The sequence below is a fragment of the Narcine bancroftii genome, chromosome 2 (assembly GCF_036971445.1).
Source record: "Narcine bancroftii isolate sNarBan1 chromosome 2, sNarBan1.hap1, whole genome shotgun sequence".
NCBI lineage: Eukaryota > Metazoa > Chordata > Chondrichthyes > Torpediniformes > Narcinidae > Narcine > Narcine bancroftii.
Window position 1 is genome coordinate 35,362,891 of NC_091470.1, and position 16,072 is coordinate 35,378,962.

The 16,072-nt window shown below is 41.7% G+C and overlaps 1 protein-coding gene across 1 annotated transcript in view; it reads right to left on the reverse strand.

The window, feature by feature from the left end:
* Positions 1-2,588, reverse strand: part of snapc1b (small nuclear RNA activating complex, polypeptide 1b) — a 30,570-nt gene extending 27,982 nt beyond the window's left edge. The window contains exon 1 of the mRNA XM_069916263.1: positions 2,446-2,588. The gene's annotated coding sequence lies outside the window, so the exon portion shown is untranslated. The remainder of the gene's footprint in view (positions 1-2,445) is intronic.
* Between the last annotated feature and the right edge of the window lie 13,484 nt (positions 2,589-16,072).

The window sequence follows — 16,072 nt, forward strand, 5'->3', positions numbered from 1 at the left end:
AGTATCTGACAGATGTTTTCGCTGTAAAAAGGAAATGGGAACAACAATTCATGCAATTTGGACATGTGAGAAAGTGAAAAAATTTTGGGAAGATCTAAACCAGATATTAAATAAAATCACAAAAAGCAATATACCAAAAAACCCAGAGATCTTCCTCCTAAGCAACATAAAAAAAAACAAAGAATTTGGACTTGATTTGGATGGTGCACAAAAAAGATTTGTTATGATAGCCCTAGCTGTAGCAAAAAATGTATTATGTCAGCCTGGAAATTAGAAGATAACTTGAGAATACAGCAATGGTATATAGAAATGAATAAATGTATTCCATTAGAAAAATAACATATAATTTAAGAAATAACATTACAATATTTGAACAAATATGGGAGCCATACATGAAACATAATAGAGAAAACCCACCGGGGAAGTCTACCACCTAAAATGACAGAAGAAGAGAATGAAAAGAACTGACTCAGTGGAATTTCTTGTTTATTTTTATTGAGTGACAACAATGTTTGATGGGTTTAATGTACCTTATTTTCTGAACTTTAAATAAATGGGAGGGGAGGTAGGGAGGGGAGGAGGGAAGGGGGGGAGAAAACGACACTGTATATATTCAAGAAAGAAAATGTATATATCTTGATCAATATGGTTTATAGTGTGAAAAATAAAAAAATTTAAAAGAAAAAGTAAAACCAATATCTGCTTCCCATTTAATTTTAGATCTATCCCAACCCTTTTTATCCATACCATCCTGTAATATTTGATCCATAGATGAAATACCTAATTAGTCTTTTCTAATTGAACAGTTAAAAGGAAGTATTTACTGACCACAAATCACCAACAATTCAAGAATGGCAAGACATTTAAACAACAACTGAGTTTACTCAAAGTTCTGAAATCAACACCCTCTGTTTTAGATATGGAATTAAGATTACAGGAGTTTCAATATAAATTTTACCAAGTCCTCCACTTTGGTAGAAAAGGATACTGCTTTGCAATTTTAGCCATCTCTCCCAACAAAGTACAGACAGGCTGCAGAAACCGAGCAAGTCCAGCAGGATGAACATTGCAGACCCACCTTCATCGTCTAAGGCACACATGTCAAACTCAGGCCCGCGGGCCAAATTTGGCCCGTGATATAATTATATTTGGCCCGCAAGATCATATCAAATATGTATTAGAGCTGGCCTGCTGGCCGCCGCGCCAGTATAGTGCATGCAGAACTAATACTACAAATCCCAGAATGCTTTGCAAATGCGTTGACGCCGGCCCCTCAGCCCGCTAATCGCCCCCACCTCCTCTCTTTACTTTCATCAGCATCTGCGACCTGTCGCCCAACTCACACGTAATAAACCCCTTACGAAAAATGGCCAAACGAAAGACAGAAAACAGGACCTTTCAAGACAGGTGGGAGGCAAACTCTGACCCCAGAGTTTGATGAACTTGCATCTAAGAAGAGATGCCAAGTATCTGCTTTAGACCCAGGTGCATCAGAGTAAATCACAGTGGAGCAAGCTAAGCTTGGATTCATATTTTCTTTGGTTCACTTTGGACTGTTCATAGTTGAAAGATTGGATTTTCCTTGAAGCAAGTTGTTATTTTTTTGACTTGTTGGCTTGTGAAAAAAAAATACATTTAAAAGGAGCTTAAAGGCTATAGAGAAATATTATTTATTGAATATTTTATTTCTCATTTGTTAATGCTTCTGGAAAGAGTTTAACCAAAACTTTTATTAAACATTTATTTTAACAAGAAAAAGTTTAACATCACATATGTTGAAAGAAGAGAAAACATGCAGATGTTGTTGAAATTTTTCAATAAGTATTTAGTTTGGCCCACGACTTAGTCCAAGTTTTTAATTTTGGCCCTCTGTGAATTTGAGTTTGACACCCCTGGTCTAAGACGTTCAAGTCGTTACTTTAACATGGAGTGAAACAAGAAAGTCTGTAGATGCTGCGATTTTAGGAAATACCCAAAATTGCCGAAGAACCTCAGGAGGAGCCTGCGAGGGCCTCCCAATCGGTTAATTCCCCGTCTCGAACGCTGCGCGTCCAAAGAGGTGGCTTCATTTGCCCGGGGCCGCGACCGCCCGGGGCCGCGTCCACCTGTGTCCCCCCCCAACCCCACCCCATCCCCCCCCCAACCCCACCCCATCCCCCCCCCACCCCCACCCCCCCCCCCACCCCCCCCACCCCCACCCCCACCCCCACCCCAACCCAAACCCCCCACCCCAACCCAACCCCCCCACCCCCAACCACCCCCACCCCCCCACCCCCACCCCCACCCCCACCCCCAACCCCCCCCACCCCCCCACCCCCCACCCCCCCACCCCCAACCCCCCCCACCCCCCCACCCCCAACCCCCCCCACCCCCCCCCCAACCCCCCCCACCCCAACCCATCCCACGCCATCGCACCCCCTCGTGAAGGAGGCGCAAAGCACCCACCAGGAGCTGCAGAGACGCGGACGGAGTCGCCTCGGAGATCAATTCACTCGCCAGCAATGAGCTCCCCGCTCAGGAATCAGTCCGGGCTCCCGGGACTGGCCGCCGATGCCCCCTCCCTCCCCCCCCCCGGTCCCAAGGCCGCAGGTTCCCACCGGCCCGGCCCAAGGCAGGAGGGAGCCGAGCAACGGGGCCGCGGAGGGACCAGAAAGGCGACAAGCGAGTGCGCAATCGACTTTGCCTTGTTTCTCAAAACCTCGTTCCAAAACCAAAACAATGGCCCGCAGACACTGCTTGCCTCAACTTTTTTTTGTGCACTACTTTTATTTCTTGTTGTGAGGTGGTTTATATGAACGTTTGCACTGCGATGCTGCCACAAAACAACGAATTCCGTGACGTCTTCAGGATAATCAATTATGATTCTGAAAACATCTTTCTTTTTCATACTTTTTTATTCATCATATTAGAGGTGAACAATACGTGATCAGGAAGGGAGAAAAAATATCACTATTTCGCCTCAAATAACATGTCGCATGACACTGTGGCCTCCATGCGACAAGGGCGTGGAGAAGAACAACACGCACACCAAAACCTTGAAGTTGAGACTGGTTTATTACATGCCCTGGCGCTGACATAAGGGCACTGCGTCAAGGGACCACTGCGTCATGGGACCACTGGCAGGTGTTCCCACCAAAACTGACTGTCTTCCTGCCATGTGGGAGGTCGCCTGGGACAACAGCCAGGGTCACCCCCCAGGTCTGCACTGTCACCGTTTTCATCGGCCATTTTGGTTGTTGCACGACCCCACCCCCAGAACCGACGATCAGGCTGTGGTCCACTGACTCGGACGGTCTGTCCCTGCGTCGTGAGGGAGGAGTGGAGACCGGTTATAGTCCAAATATGCTGGCTTCAGGAGGTCGACGGTAAAGGTCTCCTCCTTACTGCCGATCTCGAGGATGAAAGTGGAGCCGTTGTCCCTGATGAGCATGTAGGGGCCCCTCGTAGGGTCCACGAAAAGGCAGCCGGTGCACGCCTCTTCGCACAAAGCCATGTTGACAAGTCCTCAAGTCCCTAGAGATATTATGTTTAGACTAGCTATGTGGTGGGGGTTGTTGTGGGACCATGGACCCTAGTTTTGGCCACAAGTTCTCAAGGGTGGCTGCGGAGTCTTCCAGGCATTTGTCAAGGGCCAGGAACTCCCCCAGAATTATTAAAGGCGCACCAAAGACCATCTCCGCCACCGAGGCGTTGAAGTCTTCCTACGATGTGGTGTGAATCCCCAGCAGGACCCAAGGCAGTTCGCCCATTCAGTTGGGATCCTTGAACCGAGCCATCAAGGCTGCCTTCAGGTGCCTGTGAAACAGCTCCCTCAACCCATTGCCCTGAGGGTGGTATACTATGGTGTGGTGGACCTGTGTCTCCAGGAAGTTAGCCAGCGCTGCCCAGAGCTCAAAGTAAATTATGCCCACCTGTCTGAATTAGGTGCTCTGGAACCCCAAATCTGAAACCCATGTGTCAATGAGTGCCCTGGTGCAAGTTTCTGTGGTGATGTCCGCCAGTGGGACCACCTCAGGTCACATCGTGGAGCAGACAACCATGGTAAGTAGATATCTTGCCCCACGGGAAATTGGGAGTGGCCCCACTATGTCAACGTGTGCATTGGCTGAACCTGAGCCACACTGGTTCAAAGGTCTGTGAGTGCCTTTGTGTGAGTCTGCACTTTTGAGGACCGGCAGTGCATGCAGGTCTTGGCCCACTAGCAGACCTGCTTCCAGAGGCCATACTAGTCACCATCTTGACTGTGCCTCTTATTGCTGGATGTGTCATGTTGCATATGGCATCGAAAACCTGGTGCCTCCATGCAGCATGGACGATGAATTGAGGGCTGCTGGTGGAAACTTCACACAGTGGTGTCATTACCTGAGCCGAATGGGGACATCTGCCACCCTGAGACCAGAGACGGCTGTCTTGTACGTGGGGATCTCAGGGTCTTGCTTCTGCACTTTGGCGAGGTCCACATAGTTGACTCCCTGGGAGCGTGACAGAACATTGGTTATCACATTGCTTTTCCCGGTGATGTGCTGTAAGTCTGTGGTAAATTCGGACACGTAGGACAAATGTCTCTGTTGCCAGGTTGACCATGGGTCCGATACATTATGGAAGACGAAGGTCAACAGCATGTGATTAATTAAGACCTTAAATTGCCAACCTTCCAAAAAGTAACAGAAGTGTCTGACTGCCAGGTACAGCGCCAATAGCTCTCGATCAAAGGCGCTGTATTTGAGCTTGGGGGCACAGAGGAATCCGGTGAAAAATGCCAGGGGTTTCCACTGGCCTTCAATGAGCTGTTTCAGTATGCCTCCTACTGCTGTGCTGGAGGTTTCAAGTGTCCGAACACCCTGGCAGACTCATCATCCCAGGAAATGTCCTTCGACTTGCCCACCATTAGCGTAAAGAGGGCCACATGAGGGGAATCTCGTGATGGCTGGTCAGGTGGAAACAGCCCTCTCCAGAGAAAAAAAAAAGTGTGAAAAAGCAGAGCTCAATAAACATAAAATACAAGAAGATAAAATTACAGAGAAGAGACAGAAGATGGCACCCAAAAGAGAAAAAGTAAGAATAACAGAGAAAAGGGAAGAAGGAAAATCACTGAAGAAAGAAGAAGGCCTTACCTGCACATCAGAGCAGAGAGCAACCGTGGAGAGGAGCGGCCGATCTCCGATGTTGGTGAGTCCCCAGAGAAGCAATGTCCTCCCGACCGGCGGACTCCAAAAATGGCTCTCAGAGCTAAGAAGAGGTGTGCATGCGCAGTGTGCAAGTAAAAGAAAAAGTTAACGCCGATGGGAGGGAGACTCAGCTGAGGACCGGACAGCTGTGGAGCAGCCAGCTGAGAAATGCCCAATATCGGGGCGTTCAGCTGGGGGAAGTAAACAAGAAAGAAGAAAAGAAGAGTGGTGAGAAAGAGAATGAAGGGCTGGAAGACGGTGAGTGGCAACGGGGCGCCCAACAGGGGGATGACCTGTGGGAGGAGACCCAGCAGCGGGTCGACCTGCAGCAGGAAGCCCAACAACAGGAGACACAGCAGCTGGAGGTCCAGCAAAGGTACAGAAGGAGCTCACCAGAGAAGGATGAAGATACACAGATACAGAGAAGAGAAGAAGATGACACAGACATAGATACAGAAGAAGGGGAAGAAGAAGACCAAGAATTTCAAAGGAAAGAAAAAGGTAAAACAGAAGGACAAAGTTTAGATAAAGCCTTTTTCGAAGAATAAATGAGGTCATTAAAAGAATGGCTATCATTAGAATTTAGTTCAATCAAAAGAAAAATGAAAAGAGCTGAAGACAGAATGCAAAGCTTAGAGTTGGTCATGACTGAAATAGGGAAAAGAGTAGAAAATGTGGAGGAAGAGAAGCTGCTGTAGAAATGGAGATAAATGATTTAAGAGGGAAGTTGGAAGAGAGCGGAAAAAAAATTAAAGAGACAAGATTTATTGTCACAAAAAATTGACGTATTTGAAAACTACAGTAGGCGAAACAACATAAAAATAGTTGGCCTGAAAGAAGACAAAGAAGGGTCATATATGAAGGAATTTATAAAAGGATGGATCCCAAAGGTGCTGGGAATGACAGATTCACATGAAGAATTAGAAGTCGAAAGGGCACATAAGAGCGCTAGTACTGAAACCGCCACCACATCAAAAACTGAGATCGTTATTAGTAAAATTTCTAAGATATACAACAAGAGGAAACATACTGGAGCAAGCAAGAAAGAAGATTAGAGAAGACAATAAGATGTTGGAATATAAGGGACAAAAAAATATTTTTTTACCCAGACATAAGCTTCGAACTTTTAAAGAAGAGGAAGGAATTCAACACGGTGAAAACAATCTTATGGAAGAAAGGGTATAACTTTATATTAAGACATCCAGCAGTATTCAAAGTATTCATTCCTGGGGAACGGAATAGACTGCTCTCGGACCCAAAGGAAGCCCAAGAATTTGCTAAATATTTGCAGGACAGGAGAAGAGAGGAGGAGGAGGATTGACAAGAAGCATACAAGAAAATGTACAAAAATATGTAAAAATATAAAGTAAAGATAATGTAAATATAAAGATTTAAAGATGGATAAGAGAAAGGGAAGGAAAAAGAGCGAGAGCTTTGTTATAAGTATAGGAAAATAGTGTTCTCTGGGGGAGGGGGAGAATAATGGTCACTGCGAAATCGGTTTGCGCTTGCGAGTAAGTTTGCAAACCGAATGGAAAAGGGAGTTGTGGAGGAGTCACGTGATGGAGTAGTGGCCGGATGGTGAACTCCAGCCCTCTCCAGAAAAGTCGGAAAAAACAAAGGAAAGCACAAAGGCACAGAAATAAAAGTTAATGAAAAGTGAGTATAAAGGTGGAAAGAAGATGGCGACAAAAAAAGAAAAATCGAAATCAACGGTAAGAAGAGAGGAAGAGAAGACAACGGAGGAAGAAGGAAAAGGCCTTACCTGTTCGAAGAGGCCCGCGGTGGAGAGAGAAACCCGCTTCCTCAGGTCGGTAGAAATTGGACTACAAAAATGGCTCACTGATGAGCCGAGTAAAAGGGCGCAACTGCGCATGAAAAAAAACACACCGACGGGAGGGGTGACCAGCTGGGGAGTCGATCTCCACAGCCGGCAACGACAGCTGCAGAACACCTGCAGCAAGAAGAGACCACAGAAGACAATAGAAACAAGAAAGAAGAGAAGAAAAGGGCAACAAAGAAACAACAGATGGCCAACCCAGAGGAAGAAGAAGAGGAAGAGGAAGAGGAAGAGTACAGTGAAATAGAAGAAGAAGGGAAAGGCAAGATTTACTTTCTCTTATTAAAGGATACATGGAGTCATTTAAAGAATGGCAAACACAGGAATTTAATGACTTAAGAAGAAGAATAAACAACACAGAAGAGAAAATGAATAAAATAGATATGACCTTAACAGAAATGGGAAAGAAAATGGACAAGATGGAAGAGCGGGCAATAGCAGCAGAAATGGAGGTAGAGGACTTAAAAAAGAAATTAGAGGAATCTAATAAAAAATCTATAGAGACACAAGAACTGTTAGCTCAGAAAATAGATATAATGGAAAATTATAACAGAAGAAATAACATAAAGATAGTGGGCCTTAAGGAAGATGAAGAAGGCAAGAATATGAGAGAGTTTATAAAAGATTGGATCCCTAGGATCCCAGGATGTCCAGAACTACAGCAAGAAATGGAAATAGAAAGGGCACATAGAGCATTGGCCTTTAAACCACAACCACAACAAAAACCAAGATCTATTTTAGTAAAATTCCTAAGATATACTACAAGAGAAAAGGTACTGGAGAAGACAATGGAAAAAGTAAGAGAGGGCAACAAGCCACTGGAGTATAAAGGGCAAAAAATCTTCATTTATCCAGATATAAGTTTTGAACTCCTAAAGAAGAGAAAGGAGTTCAATACAGCAAAGGTGATTTTATGGAAGAAAGGGTATAAATTTATACTAAAGCATCCAGCAGTATTGAAAATATTTATTCCAGGACAACAAAACAGACTATTCTCGGATCCAGAAGAAGCACGAAAATTTGCAGAACAATTACAAAATAGACTGAGGGATGAAGACGTGTAATGAGAGTAAAAATGATCACGATTGATATGTATGTGGGTAAAGAGGTATAAGAGTATATAGGTATAATGTGCATACGTGAATGTATCTGTATTTAGAGGAAAATATAGATAGTATAGACAAGAATTAATAAGGGAAGGTAATGGAATAGAGAGAATAAGGAGGGAATTAAAAGAGTGACCTTTGTTACATATAAAAAGTGAAATCTTTTCTGGGGGGGGCTGGGTGGGGGGGAGTTGCGGTCACTGCAAAATCAGTTGACGCTTGCGAGTGAATTCGCAAACACAAATGGAGAGGGGAGATGTGGTTGTCCGACAAGGGATAAAGGACAACTCAGGAGGGGAAGGGGAGATTGGGGCTAAAGAAGTTATAAATAGGAGAATAAGGAAAATGTTTGATGTTTTAGTAATGTTGTCTTATAAAGGGTTTAAAATAAGAAAACAGAAATGGAAAAGGAGGAAAGGTAATGATGGAAAAACGGAAAGGGAAGATAAACAAAGTATAAAATGGCTACGTTGAACTATATGACTTTAAATATTAATGGAATACATAACCAAATTAAAAGGAAGAAACTGCTAAATTTACTGAAAAAAGAAAAAATTGATATAGCATTTGTCCAAGAAACACACCTAACTGAATTGGAGCATAAGAAATTAAAGAGAGATTGGGTAGGACATGTAACAGCAGCATCATATAATTCAAAAGCAAGAGGAGTGGCTATATTAATTAGTAAAAATGTGCCATTTAAAATAGAAGAGGAAATAATAGATCCAGCAGGGAGATATGTAATGATAAAATGTCAGATATATTCGGAGTTTTGGAATCTACTCAATGTATATTCACCTAACGAAGAAGATCAAAAGTTTATGCAAGATCTCTTTTTGAAGGTAGCTAATACGCAAGGGAACATACTAATAGGAGGGGATTTCAACCTGAATTTGGATCCAAATATGGATAAAATGGGGAAAAAAATTAACAGGAAGAACAAAGTAACCAAATTTATAATTAAATCAATGCAAGAAATGCAACTTTTGGATATATGGAGGAAACAAAACCCAAAAGAAAAGGAATACTCATATTACTCGGCTAGACATAAAACATACTCAAGAATAGACCTATTTTTGTTATCAGCTAGTATACAAGATAGAGTAAGAAAAACAGAATATAAAGCTAGAATACTATCGGACCATTCACCCTTAATATTGACAGTAAAGCTAGAGGACATCCCTCCAAGAATGTATAGATGGAGATTAAACCCCATGCTACTTAAAAGGCAGGATTTTAGAGAATTTATTGAAAAACAATTAAAAATGTATTTTGAAATAAATACGGAATCAGTGGAAGATAAGTTTATACTATGGGATGCAATGAAAGCATTCATTAGAGGGCAAATAATAAGTTATGTAACCAAGATGAAGAAGGACTATAATTAGGAAACAGAGCAGTTGGAAAGGGAAATAGTAAATATAGAAAAAAAATTAGCAATGAAGGAAGATACAACTAAAAGAAGAGAATTGGCGGATAAAAAAATAAAATATGAAACATTACAAACATATAAGGTAGAGAAAAATATAATGAAGACAAAACAGAAATATTATGAACTGGGTGAAAAAACGCACAAAATCCTAGCATGGCAGCTTAAGACAGAATAAGCTAAGACAAACAAATTACATATAATCCAAAAGAAATTAAGGAAAACTTTAGAGAATTCTATGAACAATTATACCGAACTGAAAACGAAGGGAAAGAAGGGAAAATAGATGAATTTTTGACTAAAATTGAACTACCAAAACTACAAATAGAGGAACAAAATAAATTAACAGAACCATTTGGAACAGTAGAAATACAAGAGATAATAAAAAAATTACCAAATAATAAGACACCAGGAGAGGATGGATTTGCAATAGAATTCTACAAAACATTTAAAGACTTATTAATTCCGCCCCTCCTGGATGTAATCAACCAGATTGATGAAACACAAAACTTACCAGATTCATGTAAAACATCAATAATTACAGTAATACTAAAACAAGGGAAAGATCCACTCTCACCAGCGTCTTATAGACCAATATCTTTACTAAACACAGATTATAAGATAATAGCTAAACTATTAGCAAACAGATTAGCAGAGCAGGTACCGAAAATAGTAAATTTAGACCAAACTGGATTTATCAAAAAAAGACGCACAACAGACAATATTTGTAAATTTATTAACTTAATTCATGCAGTTGAAGGAAATAAAGCACCTGCAGTAGCAGTTGCTTTAGACGCAGAGAAGGCCTTCGACAGAGTAGAATGGAATTATTTGTTCAAAGTATTGCAAAAATTCAGTTTACCGGAGAAGTATATTAATTGGATTAAAGCATTATATAAGGGACCGTTAGCGAAAGTGACAGTAAATGGACATGTATCAAAGCAATTTAACTTAAGCAGGTCAACGCGGCAGGGATGCCCACTATCACCTTTATTGTTTGCGTTAGCTATAGAACCACTAGCAGAATTGATAAGAATAGATAATAATATAAAAGGAATAAAAATAAAAGACAAGGAATATAAAATCAGTCTATTTGCGGATGATGTTATAGTGTACTTAACAGAACCAGAACTATCAATAAAAGAATTATATAAGAAATTGAAGGAATATGGAGAAGTGTCGGGTTACAAGATAAACGTAAATAAAAGTGAAGCAATGCCTATGAATAATGCGGATTGCTCAAAATTTAAGAAGGAATCTCCATTTAGATGGCAAATGCAGGCAATAAGATACCTAGGTGTACAAATAAACAAAAATCTCGGCCAATTATATAAACTCAATTATTATCCACTAATGAAAAAATTACAGGACAATTTAGAGCATTGGAAAGATTTACCACTAACACTAATAGGAAGGATAAACTGTATTAAAATGAACATTTTTCCAAGGATATTATACTTATTTCAGGCATTGCCAATACAACTGACAGAAAAATTCTTCAAAGAGTTAAAGAAAATAATAACGACATTTTTATGGAGAGGGGGGAAACCGAGGATAGCACTAGATAAATTAACAGAATGGTATAAACAAGGAGGCTTACAATTGCCAAACTTTAAAAATTATTATAGAGCCGCACAATTAAGATACCTATCAGATTTTTATCAAACAAGGAAAAAACCAGACTGGACGAGATTAGAATTAGATAAAATAGGGGAAAAGATACCTGAACACATATTATATAAATGGGATGAAAAATTGGTACAACATAGAACTTCTCCAGTATTACATCATCTCCTCAATATTTGGAAGAAGATTCATGTAGAAAGAAATAAGACAAATTATCAATTACCAAAACTAATATTGACGCAAAATAAGTCACTCCCTTTTACAATAGATAACCTTTCCTTTCGAGAATGGGGAAAAAAAAGGGATTAAAAGAATAGAAAATTGTTTTTCAGGAAGTAGATTCTTATCCTTTGAACAAATGAGAGATAAGTACAATATAACTGGAGATACAGCGCTGGCATATTACCAATTGAGATCCTACCTGAAGGATAAATTAGGAAGCAGTTTGAGTTTGCCAGAGGGAAGTAACCTTGAATATGTGATTACAGATACAATGTTAATCAAAAGATTTATAACAAATATGTATATTAAACTGCAAGAAAAGGAGAATGAGGAAACAAATGGTAAAACTAAACAAAAATGGGAACAAGATTTAAATATAAAGATAAAAAAGGAAACATGGGAGAAATTATGTTCTGGAACGATGAGAAATACAATAAATACGAGGCTACGTATGATACAATATAACTGGTTACACAGACTATACATTACACCTCAAAAGTTAAATAAATGGGACCCAACAGTATCTGATAGATGTTTACGATGTCAAAAAGAAATGGGAACAACAATTCATGCAATCTGGACATGTGAGAAAGTAGAAAAATTTTGGGAAGATCTCAATCAGATATTAAATAAAATAACAGAAAACAATATACCAAAGAATCCAGAGATCTTTCTCCTAAGTAACATAAAAAACAAAGAATTTGGAATTGATTTGGAGGATGCACAAAAAAGATTTGTTAAGATAGCTCTAGCCATAGCAAAAAAATGTATTATGTCAACCTGGAAATTGGAAGATAATCTGAAAATACAACAATGGTATATAGAAATGAATAAATGTATTCCATTAGAAAAAATTACATATAGTTTAAGAAATAATATTGAAATATTCGAACAAATATGGGAGCCTTACATTAAATACAATAGCGAAAACCTACCGGGGACAATCATTACCTAAGTTGATGGAAGGAGAAGGAAAGAAAAGAATGGACTCCGTAGAATTTCTGGTGTATTTTTGTTGAATGACAACATTGTCTGACTGGTTTAATGTAACCTAGATTGTATACCTAAAATGGATGGGGGGGGGTGGGGGGGTGGCTTGGGAGGAGGGGGGGGGTGGAGAAAAAGTCACTGTATATGTGTGAAAAAGAAAAAGTGTGTATCATGGCTAATGTGATTTATGGTGTGAAAAATAAAAAATTTAAAAAAAAAAGAAAAGGGAGTTGTGGTTGTCGTCAAGGGACAGGAGAAAATCCAAGGAGGGGAGGTTCATTTGGGTTTAAAGGGTTATTGCTTGTGGGGATTGTTGGAGTATTTCATGTCTAAAATGCATTGTCATATATTGAGATTAAAAAGGAAAACTTAAAAATTAACAGTAATCGAAAAAAGGGATGGAGGTGGTGAAGAGGCGGAAAAGAAGTGAAAATAAAGATATAAGATGGCCACGTTGGACCATATGACTATAAACATTAATGGAATATATAACCAAGTTTAAGTGTATCCCATTGAAAAAAAAATCATATATAATTTAAAAGACAAAGTTACAATATTTGAAAAAACCTGGGAACCATATATGGAACATAACAGAAAGAGCAGGCCTCGGACCACCACCACCTAAAACGATAAGATAAATACAATCAGATTTAATGTGAATAAATAGATGATAGGTTTTTTTTGTTTGTATTCCTTTTGTATAAAGATATTGTTTTATTGTATTTTGTATGTCCAATATTTACTGTTTTTGGAGGTGGGTGGGAAGGGGGAAGGGAGGGATGGGGGGAAAAAAAGAGAAAATATCACTGTGAATATTTAAAGAGATACATCTGTAAATATATTGGTTGATATGGTTCATATTGTGATAAATAAAGAATTACAAAAAAAAGAGGGGCACATGATGCGGGCCGCTGCCAATATGAATCTGTGGTAAAAATTTATCATACCAGTGAATTCCTGTAGCCCATCTGCTGTTCATGGCTTGGCTAAATAGTGGACCGCATCGACATTTTCGGGGAGGAGTGTTGTCCCGTATTTATTTATTCAGTGCCCCAGAAAATCAATAGTGTTCAGGCCGAATTGACACTTTGTCGGGTTAATTGTTAAGCTGAATTCGCTCAACCGGATGCACAGTCTTTGAGGCTGTGGCTAGCGATGAGGATATCATCCAAATGGATGAACGCAAATGGGGAGGTGGTCCCGGCCCACTGCATCCATCAGCCACTGGGAAGTTTGTGCCACTTTTTTCAGCCCAAAGGGGATGCTTAGGAATTTGAACAGGCCAAAGGGGGTTATAATCATAGTCTTCAGGACATCCTGGAGGCGAATTGGGATTTGGTGGTACCCCCAGCTGAGGTCCACCTTGGAAACACCCATGCAGGTTGGCAGCGAAGTCTTGGATGTGGGGCATGGGGTATCAGTAGGGCGTGGTGGCCTTGTTGAGGTGGCAGTAGTCGCCACATGGCCTCCTCCACCCCCCTGCTGTTTTTGGCACCATGTGGGAGCAGGGAGGCCCAGAGTCTGTCAGAGTGCCACACTATTCCTAGCTCCTCCATTTTCTTGAAGTCCTCCTTCACGAGGGTGAGCTTCTTGGGAGGGAGCCAGCATTCTCCCTTACTCTGCGCTGGTGCCTTACTCTGCGCTTTGCTTCAGTTGTGGAAAACTGTGGCGCCACTATTGAGGAGAACTCTGCCAGGATGTGGGTGAACCCATTGTCAGAAAGTGTTGGAGTCGAAGTGGAGGATGGGTAGTTTGGCTTCCCCCAAAGGTAGAATTTGAAAAGTTCTGTTTTGCACCAAGTGCCATCCCTTGAGGTCTAGGAGCAGGCATTGGGCATGAAGGAAGTCATCCCCCAGAAGCGATCGCACCACTGCCGTGAGTAAAAATCTACGTAAACCATCCGTTGCTGAACAAAAGGGGGATGGTGCGGGTACCAAAAGTTAAGATGAAGGAGCTGATAGCTGTCCTCAGAGTTGGACCCTGCTTGCCGGTGCAGGTGTTGAGATCTGCAGTGGGGTAGGACATTTATCTCAGTGCCAGTGTGGATCAGGAAATGCCTGCCCAACAAGGAGACCCAAATGTAGAAGAGGTAACTACTGCAGTCATCAACGATGGTTGGCCATGGCATTTCCCAGAAACCCATAGGGTGGGCAGCATCAACAGGCTCCCACACCCCATCGCTGATGATAATAGCAGAATTGTCCTGGGGTATTAACGCCTCCCTGCTGGTCTTGGCTTAGCAGTCGGCTGTGGGTGAGACTTGCTGACCTGGTCTATGATGGAACTGATATCCCTCTATTCTACAGAGCATGTCTGCCCAGGCTAAGACTCTCCAGTGGTGGGGGAGGGGGTTGGGGGGGGGCCACTGAAGTCTTCATCTGTGAGCAAGAATCAGATATTCTTGGGAAATTACTCCAGAAAGATCTGCTCGAAGAGCAGACAAGGCTTGTGGCTCTCGGTCAAAGTAAGCATCTTGCTCATTAGGGTGGATGGGGCCCTGTTCCTCAATCTGTCCATCTGCAGCAATTGGGAGAGCCCGAAAGTGCGGGTTAACAGCTCTTTCAGGGCTGCATATTTGCCTTGCTCCAGAGGCTGCTGTGGGAAGACTACGACCCTTGCCAATGTGTCTTGATCGAGTGTGCTCACGACATAGAAGTAATGGATGCTGGTGGTGGTGATGTTTCAAAGCGGAACTAAACCTTGGCTTGCTTGAACCACACGTATGGCTACCACACCCAAAACAATGGGAGCCTGAGTGAGACTGCGTGGACGGTCGCTAGCTCCACCTAGCCCATCATCTTCAAATCCAACTGCCAATTGGACCTGTTAGGGTTACCAATGTAGTGTTCGTGCTACGCAAGCATGGAGAAGAAAGACATGCACATCAAAGACTTGAAATCAAGACTGATCTATTGCACTGGCTATCGTGTTTATATGTACCCTAGGTGCTGATGTCAGGGGACCGCGTCATCGGAGTGCCGGCCTGGGATTGGCCGGCTTTCCTGCCACAGCTCGCTATCTTCCCACCATGTGACGACGGCTGGTGTCACCCCCAGGTCCATGCAGTCACCACGTTTGTTGGCCATTTTGTGGGCTGGTCTGTGTCTCAGTGCATGGGCCGCTACAACACCACAATTAATGAATATGTTGAATCTGAAAACATGTTTACAGCATCACAGATGAACTAAAAGAACATAAGGAAAGTTAAGAGCAAGGCATCAATATAAATTTACATGAGGATCAAGAGTTCAGAATAGATGGACCCTTTGAAAGGGTTTGTCATCCAGTCTTTGGTCTCAACATTTTTCTGACACGTCCTTTAAACTATCTACTCCTTTGTTGCTCTAAAGTCCGCTTGGCATACACCTTATGGCTGAACATCCAATATCCTTTGTGCCAAAACATTTAAAGATTCAGAGCTTTTTGGGCAAAGAAATAAGTTCTCATCTGTGCTTAAATTTGCTGACTACTTAGTCTGAGCCAATGACCCCATTTCTTAGTTCCACCACCAGAGGATACATCATCACACCATCTCTACTTTCAGCCCCACTCAAAATCTTACTTTTCTGTAATCACTTTTTGCTTTATGTCGTGCATCAGCCAAACAAACAGATAAATAAAATGGTCAATATTCTGGGACAGAAAACCTTATCCAGACCCCCAAGATTCCAGTGCCTGCAGGTTTTGTGTC